Genomic DNA, 22,760 nt, shown 5'->3' with positions numbered 1-22,760 from the left:
TGAGTTGTATGGGTCTGGAGCCTAATTCAAAGTCATATTTTATAGGGACGCAACAATAGCTTGACAGTTCTGTTTGATATCTTTATCCAACTATGGAAGCAAGAGAGGTTTGCTGAGGACATTATCAGTCATTTTCCTGGGCTTTATTCAACCAATTCAACACAAACAGCTGCAGAGACCACAAAATAATGAGAATTCAATGAATTGGATATGGTCATGTTTAACAGCTGGACTGCTCCATTTTGATTCATTGTATCAGTAAGCAGTTTAATTAATCCAGGTTGCGTGAAATGTAATTTTTTTTGTTAACTTTGAATGTCCTCACATGTAAGGGGTGTCAATTGGACCAGATTTAGTCCAATCCGATTTGATCCCCATATGAGTCCATTTTTTATGGACCAGGTCTAATCCAGTCCGATAAATACTCTGGACCATTTTAGACCAGTTCAATTGAATGTCTAGACGGTCCAATACGTTCAAATTGGCTTTAATTTAGATTTGTTCTAATCCAAACCTGGTCCATTGGCACCGGCATTCTTGTCTTCTATCAATGGACCTGGTATTGATTCAATCTGACCCAACTAATATAAATTCATTACGGATGGGCCAGGTCCAATCCAATCCCATAAATACTTTGAACCATTAAATCTGGACCGGTCTAATTTAATGTCTTATTGGACCATCCAATCTGTCCAAATTGATTTTGATATGGATAGGTCTAACCCAAAATCGGTCCATTGACATCCCTACTCATACGTTACTAAGACTACATTTGGCATTCCTTATTTTAAGGACTAATCATCTTTTTTTTGCAGTTGAAATGCCCCTATAAACACTGACTTTTTAATTACAAAAACGGAAATAAGCCTTTAAAATAAAAAATGCCAAATGCAGCCTAATGCCTTTACAATAATCAACTTCTGTGAAACTAACTAGAATTCTAACTATAAAGAGTTGAACAAAACAATCAAAGTCATAGAACCCTACTAGGGCAATCCAAATCATAGATAAATAAAAGAATGAACGAGAAGGTGGCTTGTTACTATCAAACCAGTACCCTTTAAAACATGGGCTCATGGTCTCACATGGAATGTCCAATAACGGATTGTGACATGGGCTCTGATTTTAAATATTACTAATTAAGTGATGATAACCAAGTATCTTTCTTTGTGATGGCAACTACTTAATTCTGTATTTTCTTTTTCAGCCTGCAATCTATGTATTTTAAATATTCTGTGTTTTTTTTTTTGAATTTATGACTTTCGACGACTAAATATTTTTCCTACTAAACAGGAAAAAAATAAAATCATAGATTGAGTTTTTAAAAAAACAACCTATACGAAAAAACATGCCAAACGGAGCCTCAATTGACATAGAACTAAACTTGGTGATACTTTTTTATGTTGATATCCGGTAGTAGCACATATGGCTCCAAATGCTGAGATGTGGCAAAGCAAGAACGATAGCAAAAGATTAGGTTCACTGAATACCTACTCATCAATAATTATATTGAATTTTGAGCTAATAGAATAATCTATTAGGTGGGACCCTTTCAATGGTGGGTCCTGATCATTAATCCTCTGTTCACTCGACTTTTTCCTTTGAAATTTTGTAGGCCTAAGCACGTGTGGATCACATTAACGTGCCAGCATTTCCATCTGATTATCAATGTACTGAAATATAAGATATGAATGGAACAAGACTTTTGGGGTGGGGTCACACGGGAAGGGGTACGTATATTGGGTCTATTTAAATTGTCTTATACCAACAAGCAACAAGCAGAGACAATTGGGTGGCACGTGCATCAGTTTTTGGTGGGTGGGTACATATGAATTTTTTTCTTTCTTTTTTATTTTTATTTTTCCTTTTCGTGGGGCACATAAAGTTGGTTAGAGAGGTGAATGCAACCCTGATTAATTATTTAAATGTTTTCTTTTCTCTCAAATAAATAAATAGAGAAATAAAATCCACAATCTTTGTATTGATGCACACGTGCAAAAGATAATAATTTTTGGAATGTGAAAAGGGCAGCATTAAATGGAAACTTTTTTTTTTTTTTCAACTTCCTTGTGTTCTAAAGAGAAGGGTTGGATTTTTTTTTTTTAAATTTTAACTATGTAAATTTTTTATCAAAATACGGGAGAAACATAATAATATGAAGGGAAAATTTTAACAAATTTTGTAAGATTCATTAAGAATTTTCTATCAATTTTCTGCTTATTTCTTATTTTTTAGCAAATCAAACACAGCAGTAAGAATTCATTAAAAGTTTCCATTTATTTGTTTATTACTTGTATTTTTTATCTTTTTTTATATTGTGATGGGAGGGAGTTGGGGAGGTCTAGGTCCACTACTATTCCACTAGGCTTTGCCTTCTGTCCATGGGTTAATCAAGTTTCAGCTTAGTAGCTCTTGCTTTTTGGCAAAACAAAGGATTGGTGCAGCTAATCATGTAGGCTCTATTTGGATTGATAGACGAGGAAAAACAGAAAACTGGGTCAGAGTTCTTAAGAAATTTGTTGATGATCGATGAAAATTTTAAGCATGTAACCAATAACACCACTTGTGGGAAAAGGCTCTAGCTTTTAGGGTATAGAGGATTAGGGGTAGATTTGAGTTGAGCTGAACCAAATAGTAGGTTATTTGAGCTTAGCTTAACAGAAAAAAAAAAAAAAGAAAAAACATGAAAATCAAGCTAGAATAGAATATAAAAATGAAAACTTGATTGGTGTCACGTTTTATCTTATGGGAAAATAAAGAAAGTAAATTGATTGAGGAGACCGTCCTCCTCAGGTTCTTGATGTTGAAATGGGAAAGGAGTACTAATGGAGATGGAGAGGTACATGTGTGGGAGTTCATGAGGAGGTGGAGAGACAGACGTTAATGGGCAAGCATACATGAAATCACAGGCATGCATGTACGTGCATGGCTAGATTCAGTTTTGAGTTAGAAAGTATAGTCAATTTAAGCAATGGGAGAGCCAGCTGGTTTTGTTGTTTAATTTATTATTTAGAGGATACACTTGGTTAGAACTAACTTAGAACAAGGATTTCATCCTTCTGTTATATATGGGTCAAATGCGCTATCAAACAAGAAACTATTATCATTACTGATGGAGACATATGGTTAAATGTACAGCGAGCGACCAGTAAGACGGAAATACATCTTCTTTTCTTTTTCTCTTTCTCAAGGGATCTGCATTATCTCAAGGTACGGGGGTTCTCATCCTGTCATGTCGGCAAATACAGATAAAAGCCACAGCAAACCAAAGTATCAAACAGATGATTTCTTTCCCCAATTAAACCAACCATTGTTAATTATTGGGAAGCTTTTTTTTTTTTTACTTTTCCTTTTAATTAAATAATAAATCTCTCTCTCTCACACAGCTAATATTTTTAAATTGTCATTGACTCGGATGGTCAAACCGTTCAACCCAGAAATGAGCATATTTGTGGTTCCATTTACCTTATGACATGCCATTTAGAAAAAAAAAAAAAAAAAAAACTATTTAATTTAATTATCAACAAATAATTGACCTGACCGTTTAAACCATTGAATTGTTTAACCCATAAAATGGCTCGTGGGTTAACTATAGAAAACATTTTAAATTAATCAATTAATTTATGAAAAATAACAAAAAAGAATCTGTTTTTATTATTTTATTTATGATATCATAGATTGATTCAGACGGTTGAATCACTGAACCCTGACCAAAAACAAAAAACAATTCTATTTCGGAGTTGTTTTTTAAGACGTTACTCCAAGCCTTTCTTCCGCTTTAAGCTTCTTTTGGGGTGAGGCATATGGATAAATACAACGCAATAAGCAAGTAAATGATGGCGTCTAAGGAATTAAAACAACTAGTAGTGACCTACAGGTCGTGATTCAATTCATACATGACTACGTGAGTTGCATTTCTCTCTTGGCTTATACCACAAGGTCCAAAATTATAACACGGTTTATATGGGGTTGGCCATCGTACCAAGCCTATTTTGTCTTCTATTGGATTGTGGGCTTTGTAAGAACCTATCTTGGGCTGGGTTGGTTGTTGTGGAAAACAGCATATTTTCGCTAGCCCAAACAACCCAAACAAAAAGGTCCTTCTTTCCACTCTGGATCTAACCACAAACTTTTCTTTTTTTTTTTTCACATTCCCAATTCCACCCGCAAAAGACTATCACCATGTATTTGGGAATATCTCAGAAAAATATTCTCATTGCACGCCTGTAGTATTCCGTGGGTAGGAGGAGGGATGTGGGAAGAGTTTGCGGATAAGAGATCCGAGATCAGTTTCAACCTGCAAACTCAATAACCAGACAATGGGCATTAAAAGCGGCCCATGCTTCTGCCACACTAATTGAGCAGTTCTAGTGCGTAAGATTTGACCCCGGTTATCTCTTACAATACACCCAATTGCAGCTAAACTCAATAACCAGACAATGGGCATTAAAAGCGGTCAATGCTTCTGCCACACTAATTGAGCAGCTCTAGTGGGTAAGATTTGACCCCGGTTATCTCTTACAATACACCCAATTGCAGCTGATCAGTCATTTTTCCATAATGGTCCATTTGGTTGTGGAGAAAGGATGGGATGGGATGCGAAAGGATGTGATAAAAAGAGAATTTTTTTTTCTCAATCCTGTCACCTGTGTTTGTTTGTTGAGATCAATTATCTTGCCAAATTTATTTCTCACTATTTGATTGCAGAGTAAATTTTACAGGATTGTTAGATTCATCCCAATTTGACAAATCTATGCATTCTCCAATTCCACATCACAAGACTTGTTTTGGGGATGACGTGGCACAATATTATTCGAACAATGAAACATGTAATATTGACATAGCACGATTAAAAATTCCTATGTAGTAAATATAAATCATACTTGAAATAGCTAATATAAATAGTTTCGTCAAAACATGTCATAGGTCAGTTCCCTAGGTTTGTAACAACCAAATATTTGTAGCCATCATTTGAACAAGTATAAGATTGACATAACCACCAAACTAATAACCAACACAAGAATGACCATTGATGTGAACGGTCTTCTTTTGATAAATAGAGATGACTTGAAAATTTACGATAATGATGATGCATGCTACTACTACTGGTGTGGAATGAGATGACCTGAAAATATAATAGAAAATATAACCCACCAGAAATTGTAAAAAGAAAAAAAAAAACAAGCATAATATAGAGATCTTTGCTGCTATGCATCATCATTTGTAACAGAGTACTCAATACCCAAATTAATATATACTATTCCACTACAAAAAATGAAAACCCCTTGCATGGGTTGACTGAGATGTAATACCTAACCTGAAAACCCCTTTCGTTGGTTGCCTAAAATGACCTGAAACACAACAAAAAATGAAAACAAAAAAAAATACAGATATGAGATCAAGTATTATTGAGATAATAAAATGCTAGAAGCCTAGAACTGGAAAAAAAAAACAAAAATCTATAATAAACCTAAAACAAATCTACAACACAAGAAATCTAACATAGACAAACGTATTTCAAACTAACACCATTAGATCTAACGGCAATTCTGAAAAAAATATATATATATAACATAGAGCAAATCTAGAAAAAAACACCGGATATAGAAAAATGCAGATACCAGAAGCTAGATCTGTAGCTTCAGCGTTAAAACTAACGCCTTTAATGGTAGATCGGATGCTTTTTTGGTTATGGGCGACCACAGATGGCTCTAGTTGTTGGGAAAATTTCGTGGGGAGCTCATTCAATGAAAACAGGTAAAAATGGTACAGAAACGAACGGAAATCATGAGAGGAACCCAAATATAAGTTTACCTTCGAGAAAGGTTGCCGGAGATGGCATCGGTGAATATATGGTTGGACAGCGACTGAGAAGAACACAATGCTCAACTTGCCTCCTTTGGTAAAAGTTTCTCAGTTATTTCTTTTCTCAATGGGGTCACACCTATTTGGTGAAACCCCGCGTCCCAAAAATTGAGAACACAGTTCTTATCGCATCTCATCATTTCACCCAAAATAAACATGAAAAAATAAGAATCTTTAAAGAATATTCTTATTTTCCCATCCTATTCGCACAAACCAAACATACTATAAAGTATCGAAATTAATTTTTAAGTTAGAATCACTAAGCAGGGTCCATTTGACCCATTCTGTTTGCCTCTCGTGGGCCCTCTTAGTGCCAAGGGACACCAAATTAGACTCTTGATAATCCTCCTTGGCCTTCTCCAATAACGTTGCTGGAGGGAGGAGCCTATAAACTTCTGCAAAATGAACTTCTAATGCTTTATTTTGGCCCGATAAGCCCGATAAGCCGTGGAAGTGCTTTTTGAAAACCCGCAAAAGCAACGTAAGTGGCTTCTCCATCTTTGCATTTGCGGCTTGGACAGTGAGTCATAGAAGACCATTCAATCAATTACTGCGCCCTAGTCTAATGATTTACAAGTTGGGTGAAGGTTTAGTTTCGTAAAGGTTTCTGGTGTTGTCTGTATGTACCTGTGTTTGTTTACTTCTTAAAGAAGCTTGGGACCGCGCCAGTACCAATTCCAACCTGAAAGAATGGATAAGTTATAAATTCTAGTAATTCATGACATAGGAAATTGGAACTGGAACATCAGAGTACGTACCTTTAATGCGCCTCTGTCTATGTGTTTCATTTGATGTTGGTAAGCTTCCTTCTTCGGTTCTTGTCTTAGACATTTGCATGGATTTGTTTGACAAATGCTTTCAGAAACTGGCCTTTGCTGTATAGAGAGCTGGGGACCATGACAAATTCTTGTTTCTTGTTTCTTGTTTTCCAGAAACTACTTGATATATATGGGGTTTCTTTAAGAGATCATTGATGAAGAGTTGCCCGTGGAATGCTTGGGTATGGCTGCCTTGTGTACTACATCTGTAAATGTACTCATGTACATGTCTGAAATAAGAAAAGGAAAAAAAAAACAAGGCCAAAAGACAAGCTTTGATCAAGTTACACATGATTTCATTAATTTATGGTAAAGTGTAAGAAAATGCATATACATCACCTCCTTGAATTTGTTATTAGAGCATAAAAAATAAAATGTTTTAGGTTGTGTTTGGAAACAATGCAAATGGAGTGCAAATCCCGGTTTAGGATAAATTATGCAGTGACAAATAACAGACCAATGCATATTTATATTGCTAATAAGATATAAAAGTACATCAATAAAAAAGAAGTAAATTTGCATTCAAGTGGGTTTTTGATTAAAAAAAAAAAAAAACATATGTTTTATTGGAATTCATGTTTGCATCCATTATAGCTAAAAGTCTGTTTGGTAAGAAGGTAAATTTGTCTGTGCAAAACTAACCCAATTTTGTAATTTATATGAACCATTTTACACTCTACATATTTGCATTGTTTCCAAATGCAGCCTTATTGTTTCCAGAAAAGGGTCATCACCCATTGCTGGACCTAACCCTGGCAATAGGGTGTCAATTGGACTGGATTTTGTCCAATCCGATTCAGTCCAATGTGAGTCCATTATAAATGGACCAGGTCCAATCCAATCCAATGAATGTTCTGGACCAATTTGGACCGGTCCAATCTGTTCAAATTCATTTTGATTTTGATTGGTTTTAACCCAAACTCGGTCCATTGACACCTATATTCTTTTCTTATATCAATGGACTAAATATTGGTTTAATCCAATATAAATTTGTTACAGAAGGATCAAGTCCAGTCCAGTCCAATCTAATAAATATTTTGAACCAGATTGGTCCAAGCCAATATATCTTGTTGGTCTGTCCAATCCGTCCAAATTGATTTTGGACTGGACGGGGTCCAATCCAAAACCGATGACACCCTTACCTGGCATCTTTGGAAGTAAGTTGTTGCTCTAGGATTCTAATTTTCATTTTCGTAGTTGTCAGTCAGAGAACATTTTAATGTATTTATTTGAAAAATCCAATCAAAATCGCCAAAAATAATCTTAAATCATGGCCCTGTATAAGTCCCCTCTGTGGCATTTCTATGTACTCCATGTGCATAAGGTGTTGGTCCCATGAATGCGAAGCATTAACTTGCCCACTCATAATAGCTTGCCAACCTGCTGCGCATGATTTTGTCTCTAATGTATCCGCGTGCGTTCAATTTCACCATAGTTTGATTTTATTTGAAATCTTGCCTGTTTTGCAATTTAAAAAATCAAAGAGAAAAAAAAATACAGGATTTTTTAAAATGAAAACAGGGTTGTGTTAAAGAGAATCAGAAAAGAACACGGGAGCAAGCCCTTCAACACCTCGTTGAACTGGACTGATGTTGCTGCTGCTTCATGGTGTTTTATAGCACCTTCCTTTGATGAAAATGATCCTACATGACAATTTTTCTAGTGGGTTAAAAAATCAATTCCTAAGGCTGCATTTGGCATTCTTATTTTAAGGAATTATCTCCTTTTTGTAATTAAAAATTCAGTGTTCATAGATGCATTTTAACATGAAAAAGGAGATAAATCCTTAAAATAAGGAATGCCAAATGCAGTCTAAGAGGTGTTTCATGTTGTATTGATATGTTGTTTTCACAGAAAACGTTTTTTGTTTTATTTGGCACTGTTGCTCATTCTGCCACATAATCATTTTTAGTAACACATCAGCATACTGTTAAAATGAAAAGCACCAAAAGAGGTGCTTTCTCAGATCAAACCTTTATTGATTTCCAAGACATTGTCTGAGAAAATATTTTTCGGAAAAACATATAACCAAACATCAGGTATAGATTGAAAAAACGGATTTCAAACATGACACTGTGATGCCGTTTTACAAGAAAACGACATCTGTTGCAAACACCGGCATCATCAATAGAATTCTTTTGAGTTTTAAAATCTTGTCAATGGAATTTCCTTTTTGATATATTAAGTAACATAAGCATCATACAATAACAACATTCTTTCGATTTTTCATCTCTCTTATGTACTACTTCCTCAATGGGCATTTCTTTTAACGCAAGATCTATGGTGCACCAACTGTACCATGTAACAACAAATGTGAACCAATGATAAAATTACATATTACAACTGGCATATTTAATGTTCTGAAAGTCTACATGGTTATGCACCTTATAAAAATATAAACCCAAAGTAATTAGACTACAAAAATATTTAACATGATTTGAGATCTTAATTTAACATGTACCAAATATTAGTGAATGCATTGTAGTTGCTCTCTTTAATCTAATTCACTAACATGTATTAGACAAAAAGCCTTTGTTTAGCACATAAACAAAGGGTATGTTTACCCTGCTACATCAACACCATCTAGGCATTTTGAATTGCAATGAGAATTTTTTATTTGGTTGAGATTGTTTTAATTCAAAACCAAGGTTTTGAAAACTGACCCGGAAGCAGAATCATTGTGACCATCGGTTTTTTGGTTAGAAATTTGACCCTAGAAGTCGAATAGTTCAGGGGTTTGATGAGATTTGAATATTAGGGTTAGGGCTTCATTCCTTTTACTCTTTTACGAGGGAAAAGAAAGTGGTTGTCGATTGAGAGAAAGATGAAAGTTAGAAAGGAAGAAGGGAAAAGAAAGAAAGGAATGGAGGGAAGAAGAGGAGGGGGAGACGGCAACAATGGCATTCACCGGTGATGGAGATGGTGACGGTGGTGTTCACCAGTGATGGTGATAGCCACGACAGCAATAGAAATGCAGTGGCTAGGGGCAACCTTTGTACTTGTCTCCAATCTCAGATTTGCTCTCTCTCTCTCTCTCTCTCTAGGATTCCAATGATATTAAATCTGAGATCATTTTGTCTCAGTCCCTCCAACTCTCTCAATCTCCTGATTCCTTATTAACCATGAACCGTTGTCTAGGTCGAACAGGTCGATGGTTCAACTAGAGGTGTAAAGTGGGCCATGTCGGGCCCCATGTGGGCTTGTACCATGCCAGGCTGGCCCGTGGGCCAAGCCTTGGCCCAAGTCGGGCCATGGACCAAGCCAAAGCTATTTTTGTCTACTTATTTAAAAAAAAATTGAAAAAAAAACTTAAAATTTTAATTTTATATGAATTTTGATGTATACAATTGCTTATATATACAATAATTAAATAAATTAGTATAATAAAATTGAAAAAAAAATGTTTATTTTATTAATATATTATATACTATATATTATTATATAATTATAATTTACATAATATATTATATATATAATATAAATATTATGTATATATATATAAAATATATATAAATAGTATATATGGGTCGTGCTAGGTCGTGCCATGCTGGGCCGACCCATGGACTTCAAACCACAGGCCCAGCACAACACGGACCATCGTGTCGGGCCTGGCACGGCCCGTGGACTATCATGTCGTGTCTGGCCGCAGGCGGCCTGGCCCGATTTACACCTCTAGGTTCGACCACTCAAGTCAATGGTTTTTGACTAAATCAACGGTTTTTGGACCAAGAACGGGTTAAGAGGGAAACAGAGCCAATTAGTTGGATGGTTCCCGTGCCAAGTGATCCATCCCTTCGGGTCAATGACGGTTCAAAAAAGCTACTTAAACAGTCAAAAATTTTTTGTCTAAAAATAGTAACGAGGGACGTTGGAGGAAATGTCAAACTGAGGTTTCCCCCAACGGCCATTGTGTCTCACAATGTTTTAGCTGATATGGCACTTACCTGTCATTCGATGTGGCATGGTGATGAATTGATACAGTGCATCATGTATCATACAACACTTCAACGTGATATTGGAAAATTCTTGTCAACTAGATTGGCATAACAATAATTAGAAGTAGGGGTGGCAAATGGGTGGGTTGGGTTGGTTTGGATAAGGGTTGAATACCAATCCACCCATCTTGACCCACCAATCCACCATAACCCATCATCAATGCTTGTTAAAGGGTCAACACCCACCCTAACCCTGACTCACCCTGACCCACCCATATTGACCTACTTGACCCATTCATATGACCCTTGCACACCCTCACCCATACTAACCCACCTACCATCGTATATAAATACATAAACAGGTCAACCCAACCCGTTTACCCTAAACAACAATTTTTGAGAGAATCAACTCTCTCGAGACTATCAAGTGGTATACACGGGTTGGATTGACCCATGTACCTGAAAATAACATTTTTTATGAAACACCTCTCAATTAGACCTGTTCATGGGTCGGGTGGCTCGACGGGCCGGCCCAGCCTGGCCCGACCCCCGGACGGGCTTGAACAGGTATATAGGCCCGTAGGCTTAACCTCGGGCCAAAAAGCCCGGCCTGCAATAAATTCGAGCCGGGCTCATGATTTGTCAAAATAGCCCGGCCCGGCCCAACCTATAACTAAACCTAAAAACCCTAGTTGAATATCCCTCTTTTCTTCACCTCTTTCCCTTCTTTTTCCAACCAAATTCTTCTTCTCCACATCCTCTTTCCCTTCTTTATATTCTTTTTTTAATATAAATAAATTTTGAATTTATATATTTTTTTAATGTAAATAAATTCTGGTTTATATTGATTATTGAATAGGGAAATTTTCTAATTTTTTTTATTAGATCGGGCTTCGGGCTTTTTATTAGGGCCGGGCTCGGGCCCAAGTTGTAGGTCCGTTGGTTGGGCCGGGCTCGGGCTCGGGCCTAACATATTTCTGTTAATGAAGAGTAAAAGCCCGGCCCAAGCAGCCCATGAACATGTCTACTCTCAATGATGCCATATGGCAGAAATGGGTCGTGTCAGGCCGTATGCCCAAAAAAACAACTTTTTGAGAGAAACAACTCTCCCGAGATTGACGTGTGCTATAAACGGGTTGGGTTGACTTGTATACCCAAAATAATAGAAAATACCAGAAAATGCTGAAATTAATCAAAAAATTTTGCAAAAAATTCACAAAAAATGCAGAATTTTGCAAAAAAAATTCAAGAAAACGCAGAAAAATACGAGAAAATTGCAGAAAATGTAGAAAAAAAAACAGAAATAGCAAAAAATGCAAAAAAAAATGCAGAAAATTGTAGAAAATTAAAGAAAATACCAGAAAATAGCAAAACAAAGCAGAAAATTGCAGAAACTTCACAAAAACTGCAGAAAATTGTAGGAAATGCAGGAAAATAGCAGACATTTGTCGAAAAATAGCAGAAATTTTAGAAAATATCAGGAAATAACAGAAATTTGTAGAAAATGCACAAAATATAAAAAATGAAGAAAAATACCACAAATAGCACAAAATTGCAGAAATTACAGAAAGTTGCAGGAAATGCAGAAAATATCATAAAATTGCAGAAAATTACCAGAAAATTACAAAAAAATGCAGAAAATTATAGAAAATGCAGAAAATATCAGAAAATAGCAGAAATTTCAGAAGCTCGGCCCACTATTTTGTTTGTGAAATGAAGGAAAAAAATAGACAATATGAGAAGAAAACTAGAGGGAAATGATGATGCATATATATATATATATATATATATATATATATATATATATATATATATATATAATAGCGAGGTTCTTTAATATGAGATGCACATGCTCATTGATTTCTATCGACCAGTTGATGGACCCAACATAAATGATCCCCCCCCGCCCCCCCCGACCCAAAATTAACAAAAACTGATGGACCCCGCATGACTATTGTGTATTTTCTTTCTAGATTTGTTTCTTGACTGTCTACCCAAACAATCTAATTGCATATGTAGCTAATTAAACTCAAATAATTAAGCAGATTGATAAGCATGAGATTATAAGTGGTGGCTTTTATGTTCAATTAAGAATTAGTCCTATAAAGAAATTATTTAGCATGTGTTAATACTGTCAATCTCTAAAACTGAAACTAATTCAAAGGAAATTAATGTAATCAAACGATAATAACATGAACCAAAGTTATTAAACATTCTACTCATCACTAATACAAAGTCTATATATATACTATGCTCGATCAGCTATACAATTCTAATTCCCTTCACTAATATTCATTCACCGATCTTTAGTCTCAAACGAGTCTTTTCATTTTAATAACGTGTTGGTTAAAATGCCTCTTTTCTCTAGCCTATCTAAAGCTTCGATTGAGCTTCGACTGAGCTATTTAAAGCTTCGATTGAGTTTCGATAGCGTGTTGGTTAAAATGTCTCAATCGAATCCCAGATCCTAGAGCCGCAAAATTCCTTTCATGTGAGTGATTCCTACTTCACTATGCCAACCACAATATAATATCTATGATATTCAAGAAGATGAAAAATGTTTAATAGATAAAAACAAATATATTGACAATTAATTTGAAAGTAAAACGATTTTCTTGCCTTCTAGTGCTAGGTAAGCAATTCAATCATTTTGGGTCAAATAAGTTAACAAATAATACCATAATTAAATAATAAAAAATTAACATAAATAAAATATATCATCCAAAAAAAGAATTGGGTATATCTAAAATATTGTATATTAATTATACTAAACAAAAATAAATATGGAATGTAAGAAATATTTTTATTAATGATGAAAATGGAAATTCCAAATTTAAAATCAACCTATAAATGAAATGATATTGTAGTCAAATAATAAAAATTTTAAAAATAATAATACAAAGAATAACAAAAATAGAAAAATAGAAAAAAATTTGGGCATATGTCTAATGTTATATATTTATAAAAAATAAAAAGAAAAATATTGGGTACATTTCTAATGTTATGCATTCATTATATTGAACACAAGTAAGTATTATATAAGAAATAATTTTATTAATGATGGAAATGTATTACAAAATTTAATGTCTATTTAGAAATCAAACTATTTTCCTTTTTGGGTGGTGGGTTAGTGGTTTGGGTCAAATGGATTAGTCGATGATATAAAATTTAAATCTTTAAAAAAATAAAAAAGTACAAGTAATTAAAAAATTATATATTAATTAATTATGTGAAACAAAAAATTAAGTATGATAAGTCAAAATTATTTATATAATATAGATGAAATATATAATTTAAAACTGATATGAAAACAAAGTAATTTTTTTATCTGGATGGTGGGTCAATGATCCAACTTTTCAAAGAAATCTATGATGTTATAATTGAATAATAAATATTTAAAAAAGGGTAAATTACAAAAACCCCCTTTTACTATAAGATCAGTGACAAAGACCCCCCTGCACTATTTTTTGTGACAAATACCCCTTGAACTTTGGCCATTAGACAAAAACCCCCCTCCATTAACAATCTGTTAGTTAACTTTGAAAAAAATATTCTCACCTAACTGATTAAAGTTTTTAAAATGCCCAAACTATCCTTTTCTAACTTAACTTTTTTCTCCTTTTCTACTGTTATCTTCATCCCATTTACTTTTGCTCCACAACGTCTTTGCAAGGTGTTTTTTTTTTTTTGTATTCAATATCCGCTATTGAGAAATTGCATCTTCTGGTGTTAAGGATTGTTCTCTGCATCGAACGCTGTCGTTGATCTCAACAAACTGATCTCGTATGGGAGGCAACCGGATAATTGGTTGTTAAAAAAAGCACCTCCACCAATTGTGCCTTTTAAATAGGCCAAGCTACTAAATGAAAATCGAGTTAGCTGGAGGAGGTGAGTCAGATGACAAGTTAACCAGGAGCCTAAACAGAAAATCCCCAACAAATTCAATATTTGTGTGTATGTGCATTTAGAGAAAGACCTACAAATGTTTTTCCCTAAATGTTGTGTGACAGTAGTGTAATCATTTCCAGAATTGAAGTGTAGGAGGTTGCTTCCAGATTCCCTCTCATTCCAATGCCTTGATCAACGGGTTCATGCCATAAGCACAATCTGCACCGGAAGATGCCAGAAAACAGAGCTATGAAGAAAAATCAATAACCTCAAGAAAGGGACCTCAGATATGTTGGGTTGTCCTCCTCATGAGGTGGAATCCATAAATAAGAAAGACAAAAATGAAAGAAAGTGAAAGGATAAAAAGGGAAAATCAACAAGAAGAGCCTTTTGTATTCTTGGTGTCCAACGAATTGGGAGAGTTCATATATTCCACTCTTTTAACTTCAGCAACTCTCTATGAAATAACAGAGAATAGAGAAGGGGTTTTAAGAAATTTTTGGAAAGAAGAAGGAGATTTACAAAGACTGAAACGAGGAAGACAAGTCCGTTTTTCAGCATCTCTTCTTGCTTCCATTGCTGTATTTCCACCTTTGGTAAGAGATTTCTTGTTTGCTATTTATTCCATTGATGTTTTTGTCGTTGGAACACGAGTTTTCTTAATAGTCATCATCAAATTCTCACTAGATAGAAAAACATTGTATCTCATTCTCATTGCTGATAATGGATGATTTTGACTTCAGTTCTGTGGTTTTTACCCTCACATTGAGGGGTTTTCTACGTTAAAATTTGGTGTCTACTGTTACTTGCTCTGTTTTTTGTTATTCATTTTCTCAACAATATATATTGAGGTTTTCAAGCATTTGATAATTTTCTTTACTCCAAATTTTCGCTTTGATATCTCTCTTTATCATGCAATCCTTTCTCCTGATAAACCTGTTTTTCAGCCTCAATCAGTTTGCTCCATAGGTGTCCAATCTTCTTGCTGATGACTTTTTCTTACCCATGGTGCAGAGGCTTCAGTGAGGCATAATGCTCAGCAAAAAAAGAAATTGTAACCACTCCTGTTTGGTTTAGGATGAGAGGGATCCTTCAATGCCAACCTGGATCTTTTCTAGTGACAACAAGGAGGTATAGTTGAAGTATTAGTACCCCAGGACATCACAATTGAAGTATAAGAAATCAGAGGCATCTGTAACTCAGGAGGAACATGATACAGGACACCTTTCAACTTATTGGGACCAAAACTCAGAGTCACTAAATATCCATTGTCAAATTTTCCATCAATTGTCCCAGTAACCCGACAACTAACACTCAATTTTGAAGTTTTTGCTAACCCATCCATGGTGGTTTGTTTCTCACAAGTAGATGGTGTGGCTCCTATGCAACCGACAGGGCTTTTGGCTACAAAATTAGATGCCTGGATTGAAGGGTTGTTTTTAGGAAAGGAATACAGTGTTCATAATGGTGAAGCAATGATATGTGGTACTTGTACAATGCAAAGGATGCGTTAGTAATGGTGCTTGGGAAATTGAAAACGGTAATGGCATCTCTCCATTTGCGATCTCTTATAACCTCCTCAAGACCACCCTGTGGTGAGTCGATGTAGATCTAGAAACTTCCCACCCATGGTAGGTACCATAAACTTAGTTCCCAACGACCTGTGAAGATCTTTAAGTGTTTCTATGAACAACTTCCTCGTATTTCGTAATTGGCCAAGGGTAGAGCTTAGAAGGGTTTGATTCTTCATATGTGTTGTTCGGTGGTGTTTGTGGAGCCACTGTTGTTTTTGTAGTGGTAGCCATTGAAGTCAATACCAACAAGTGCCTTGACGTTGTTGTCCTCCGATGAGTGATCACAGTAGAAGCCAGTGTATTTGCAGATTCCGGGGCCTACCCGCACTGTTGATGGTAGAAGTCAGAGTTGGGCGATCTTCTCTGCCCTGCTCGCTGGTTTCTTGTATGATGCCGAGAAGGGAGTGAACTAACAAACACCCCCATTTGCTAGTAATTGAGGCCGGCTGGAGGTGGCAGTGGGGATGTTTGTTCCGATTGTTACGATTCTCGTCACGGTGGGAGTGAACGAACTAACACCCCCATTTGCTTGATGCGGTGAATGAACTATTACGATTAAAGGTTTTTTTTGGTTAGTAATGTTTTAAGGGAGAATGGTAATAAAAAAAAAAATAGAAAAAGTTTAGTGGGGTATTTTGATAATTTAATGTCTTTCCTTATCTGATTTAGAGAAGGGGTTTTTATAATTTATCCTATAAAATACAAAAAAATGAAAAAGTATAGAATTTTGTTAAAAAGATTTGAAAATATTTCTAATATTATATATTTATCATTTATGATAAATATAAAATAAAAATTTAATAATAATTATAATTTAAAATTTTCATTTACAATGCACATGCATATTTACTATAATATCTAAAATGAATAAAAATTTCTTAACTACAATGCACGTGATTAATTATTACTCCGAGGAATTTGAGCTTCTCATAATCCGATTGAACTCAGATGTGGCTGGAAGTCGGGGAGCCTATCCGAATCCTTGGTCAACGGGTGCGGTCTCGCCATCGCAGTAGATTACTGACTTTATATCCTTCAATTCCATTATAAGATGCTGCGACGTCACTCGTCAGACGTGGAGTTGGACTTTCATCCAACTAAACCATAGAAGATTAAAACCATCGATCATAAACTTTTACAAATGAATTCATCGTCTGATTGATTTGTGATCCGACGATTGTTGTTGTTTTGGGTTTGGGTATCCTGTTCCATTACGCATAGTCTTCACTAAAGCGTAAACAGAGTAAGGCCACTCATCGCCTTTAATCGCAAACTAGATTAATTATCAGCAGGGATGATTTTAAACTTTGTTCATTCATCATATCCATTTAAAAATTAAAACAGTCCAGAAATAATTACAGGAAAAAAAAGGAAGCTAATGGAATTTCGGTTGTGTCGACAGATTTGTTCCCAGACAAGCACGCCGGAAAGATTCACCGGCAGTGAAAACGTTCCAGAGGCCGAGGATCATCACCGATCGGATCGACTCGGAATATCCGAAGCGAGCCGGGACGCGATCGCCGAGTGGTACATGATGTCGTGGAAGTTTGCGTTCTCCATCGTCTTTATCCTGAGCTGTCTGGCCTTCTCTTCCGTCAAGCATCCCGGAGCGAATCGAGATCTTGGGCGTGCGATTTCGGAGCCCGTTTCAGATCTATTATTTGTATCTGCCGACACATCGGAGTTGCCGCTGCTGTTGTTGTTGTCGTCAATGTAGTCGGGATCGGCAGCCCAGTCGAAGAGTGGGGCCCACCAGTTGGATGAGGAGGCTTTCCGGCGATTTGGGTCGGGCTTCCTCTGAGGCGAAGAAGCGCAAGCTTGGATTCCAGTAGGTCGGAAAGACAGGAGAGTGGTCGCCATGAGGGAGAGATACAGAGATACAGAAATAGAGACCAGAGAGGGAGGATGAATGTACAAGAGTTTATTAGTATTTTAAAGGAAAGACGAGAGGAATGGATAGGATTGTACATGTGGCGGTCTGAGCAGAACAAGTTCTCCGCGGCCCGCGCTTTTTGCTTTTTTAAGCGCTTTTTACCGTCTACTCCGGTATTCTCTTGCTTTTAAGATTAGGCGGAGACTTGGACCGACAACATGTGAGGAAACCGGCAAAGGCCCATAGCAAGTGATATTTTTTGAAATATCTTTCCCAAATCCCAACAAAAGAAAATATGTACCGTAAACATATCTTGATGAACTGATGTGTATGTGAGGCGCCCATTTGTGAGGAATAGATCCCGTGTCGTTTAAATGCTGGGTCCATGAGCATGTTTTCTTTGCAGGAAATTACCAAACGGGAACTCGGTTGCTTTGCATGAAGTTTCGAAGTATTTTTTTTACCGACACGTGTCGTTATCGCTCGGAATTTACATCTCTGTCGCATCGTGCTGTTGTGGAAACTGTGTGGAAAGACAATTTGCAAATTGCAATGCAAGAGCCGGCGAACTTACACTGTTGAACGCTGACGGCCAAATTTGAATACTGGATTCAAATTCGATTCCTTTGTACTCGAATTTGGATCAAATCTTAACCATGGATTTAGGAATATTCGATATTATTGATAAACTAAGGTGTGTTTGGTTCATTGAAATAGGGTTTAGAATCGGAATTGGAATGGGAATCCGAATGGTCCATCCTGATTCTGATTTCAATCGTTTGATTGGACGAATTAGAATTTTATTTTCATTTATCCATTTAAGGGATTCCTTTCTCCTCTGGGAATAAGAATACATTCCAGCTGATTATGATTTTGATTCCCATTCTAACTATAAATTAAATGGATTTTAAATTTAAAATAAGCTCAGAATGTAATGAAAAAATATAGGCTTAAAAAATTCATGAAAATATTAGTCTCTTGGGAAAAGATTTTCTCTTCTACGTAAATTCATTTATTGACTTTGTTAAGCATCCAATAAAAATGAACAACTGTATTGCTAGGAAAATAAAATAAAATACCTTTTTTTTACATTATAATTATGTAACTTGTGGAATGCACTGAATGGCGGTTGGCTTAAAAAGGGCATGACTGAACACTCTCCTTTATATCTTTGAGTCAAGATTCAAAGTATCGGATACACTTAGCATATCGGGAAGGCAATTTTAAGATATATATCGAGATATAACATAAAAATTAAGATACGCATAAAAACACTATAAAAACTTCAATATAACACAAAAATACATCAATAACACTAAAAAGTTTAATATACCAATGACCAGAAGAAAGAAACTTTTAATGTCTCAAAAGGAAGAAACTTGGACCCATTGAACCCCTCCCAAAATAAATAAATAAATAAATAAACTTTTTCTCCTTTTAAAAAGGTGGAAATGGCTTCCATTCACTATGGATGACAGGTCTGTGCTTCTTTGTTTCTGAAATTTTCTCTTCCCATAAGGTGGCTTTAGATATCCCGTAAGGATCAAAAGATTCAGAAGCTAATCCGCTTTATCCAAAATCAGTACAAAAGCTTTATTTAGAAGTATTTGGTTATATCGTGGTTTTCAAAATCAGACCGGACTGAATGGTCGGATCAGAAAAACTGGAAACTGGTTAGGTGATTGGGTTCCTTTTTTCTCCAAAATCGGATATTTGCCAAAAAATTGACTTGGGCAGTTGAACCGTTCGCTGGTTTTGACTGTTTTTTTTTATTTTTATTTTAATTTTTGGTCAGAATGGGCCGACCGTTTGACCCAAGAACCGGACCCTGGCCGATTTATTGTCCAAATCAGATTATATAGAATACATTCATTAACTACTATTAATATAAGAGCATGTGTTATATTTGCAAGTATTAACCATATATGATATATGGTATTTAGATTTAACTTTTATATGACTTGCAAGACGTATTACTTTATATGATATATATATTCTCTTCGGTTGGTTGATCTCATTGCAGTATATTTGTAATGAGTATAACAGTATAACACTTTGGCCCATAGTTTTGTCTAAGCTTTTATGCATTGTCTAATGTGTGTTTGCAGTGTACCATTATCCCTCCTAGTTGTATTGAAGCTTTAAAAGAGAAAATCCCTAAAGGAGAAAAAAGAAGCCTAGGACTTGGCTTTTCGATATACCACTTATGTGGGTTGTGGACTACAAAATTTATTGCATTAGTTGGTAAAAAATGTGAGGGAGTGTTCTATAATGTGGTTGTGGCTCATTTCCAACTATATAGGGACCTTATTTTACACCATTCCATTTCCTTGTACATGACCTTCCTTTGATTTAGGAGGTGTTTGGGATCGATGCTAATTGCTTCTATGGGACTTTTCAAAACTTAGTGAGATCATTGATTTCTCAAAAATTAGAGAAATTGTTTATTTGGCACCCTTTCTACCATGTCAGCCAATTTCTTATAAATTACTTATGAGTTTGTTTAGTAGTGATAATCAATAGTGATTTTTATGTTTGTAGGAATTATATCCCCTATCCATATCAAATGCTATATCATTAAAAAATAATTAGAATCGGCTTAAAAAGACGAATCATCAAATTTGTTGATTTTCCTATAGCCCAATTTTAATAATCGTTTTCTTATCAATTTGACTCTCTTTGCTTTGTGGGATGGGAAGGGAAAATATGAAATATCCTAAAATATTCTTCCTTCTCATGTTTGGTTTGAAGGATGTCATGAGATGGGATGAAAAAATGTGAGATTATAGATCCCATTCTTGGGAATGGGATGTGAAATCCTACCGTTTTGGTGGGACACAAGTGAGAATTGATTGGGGAGCTTATTTAATAAAAAAACATCTTCCATGTAGTATTTCTAAGAGTTAATATTCAAACCATGGCCTATTCACAAATGATTAATTATTTCATTACATATTGATAAAATAGTTTAATTAAACTAAATAATAAATAAATTAATATAATTAATAAATAAAACATTAATCAATTAAAAATAATTTAACAATTAATTAGTATTTCACAATAAAAATAAAAATTATTAATTAAGTAATAAGTATTCATAAAATAAAATATAAACTGAAAAAGTTAAAATAATGATTAATGTTAATAATTAATTAACTAATTATTAATTTTATAATTAATAATTAATAATAAAAAGTATTATTACTTAATGAATAATTAATTAACAATCAACAACAAAATAGTTAATAAATATTAAAAACCTTAAATAATTAAAATAATGAATAATAAAATATATAAATTGTTAATTAATTCATAATAAATGTCAATAAAATAAAATTAATTAAAAAGGGAATATTAATTCTTAATTAATAATTAATTAACTAAATCTTACTATTAATTAGATAAATAATTAATTACAAAACTAATTAATAATTGTTATTAGGGTTGATTTTCCCTTTTCCAACCAAACAATGAAACATGAAAAATTTCCACCCATTTTATCTTTCTCTTCTCATCCCATCCCATGCTATCCCATCCCATAAAAATATTCCATCAAATCAAACGCAACCTTTGAAAAATCGGTTCACCAAACGCCAAATAATCAGGTACTTTTGTATCGTTGATGTGGCATCAATTTCTGAGAAATCAAAGTGGGCCCCAAACACCAACTTAATAGATGCTTTGTTCTTTTCAATAAAAAAAAAAAAATTAAATGGGTAGAATACAATTTATGTCCAACCCATGACAAGCTTTAATCCCATGCTCTCATCTTTAATCTTCGCCCTACACACAAAGTGGGGTTTAGGTCTAAATCAGATTTCATCCTCGCACGTCTTCACAGTCCCACGTGGCCATACATTTGGAATATTAACCCATAAATAAAAACATATAAATACAGATATATTCTCATTGTACGACTGCAAAAAGCTGAGGATGGTGTAAGAACGGTTTTGTCAAAATGAAATCTGAACTTGTCAGGATCTGCCTAATAACAATATGGTCGCAATAACGTGCCAACAAGTTATTACATGCAGCCCGTAAGGATGAGATAGGATCTGCTCCGCGCTTCACATGCACATCTTATCATGCATTTGGGATCATCTCTTGTATTTGTTAATTATTATTCACGGGAGATGTTTTCAATGCATGGTGGATGTGCCTGTAAGACGTTCATTTGTGAGGAGCAGATCCCGTCACCATAAGAATGTATGGGAAATCATATTCAATCCTCACAAAACCATCCTTACATCCTTGCATGGTGCTCATAGCCACATGTAGTTGTCATTGGGAATAGGGGTGAGCATAATTCGATTAAAAATGAAAAACGGTTTTGGTTTAATTGGTTCAGCTTAATCGATTTTTTGGTCGGGTTCATATTTTTTTGGTTTTTTGTATTTCGGATTTCGGTTTCGGTTATCAGACGATAAATCGGTTAACCAAAAAAAACTGGTTAAATATTATAATTTATAATTTAATTTTATATTAATATTTAATAAATTAAGAAGCATATTTGGCTATTTGCCAAATTCTAAAATATGCAAACTGCAAAACGCCTTAGACAATAAACTTTCTTGTCACGCGGGCATCTAAGAGTCAGACAATCACTCTGTCAAAGACTAAGACCCTTTCTCCTTTCTCTCTATTCCTATCTCTTTCGACTTGCCATGGGGACTCTCGTCTAATTGTATTCCAGTTCCAAAACAGAGTCCAGAGTCTCGTCTCTTCGATTGTCGCTGTTGCCGGATGTCACCGGCTCACCCAGCACTAGCAGGAACACTGAACACAAAGTCCTGAATGGTGTTGACTC

General features: G+C 35.1%; 1 pseudogene; it reads right to left on the bottom strand.

Moving 5' to 3' along the window:
- Window positions 1-15,382: 15,382 nt before the first annotated feature.
- On the bottom strand, window positions 15,383-18,291 carry LOC148789638 (high mobility group B protein 10 pseudogene; annotated as a pseudogene).
- Between the last annotated feature and the right edge of the window lie 4,469 nt (window positions 18,292-22,760).

The sequence above is a fragment of the Nelumbo nucifera genome, chromosome 8 (assembly GCF_055504915.1).
Source record: "Nelumbo nucifera cultivar China Antique chromosome 8, China Antique-T2T, whole genome shotgun sequence".
Classification (NCBI taxonomy): domain Eukaryota; kingdom Viridiplantae; phylum Streptophyta; class Magnoliopsida; order Proteales; family Nelumbonaceae; genus Nelumbo; species Nelumbo nucifera.
This window is presented reverse-complemented; position numbering and strand designations above follow the sequence as displayed.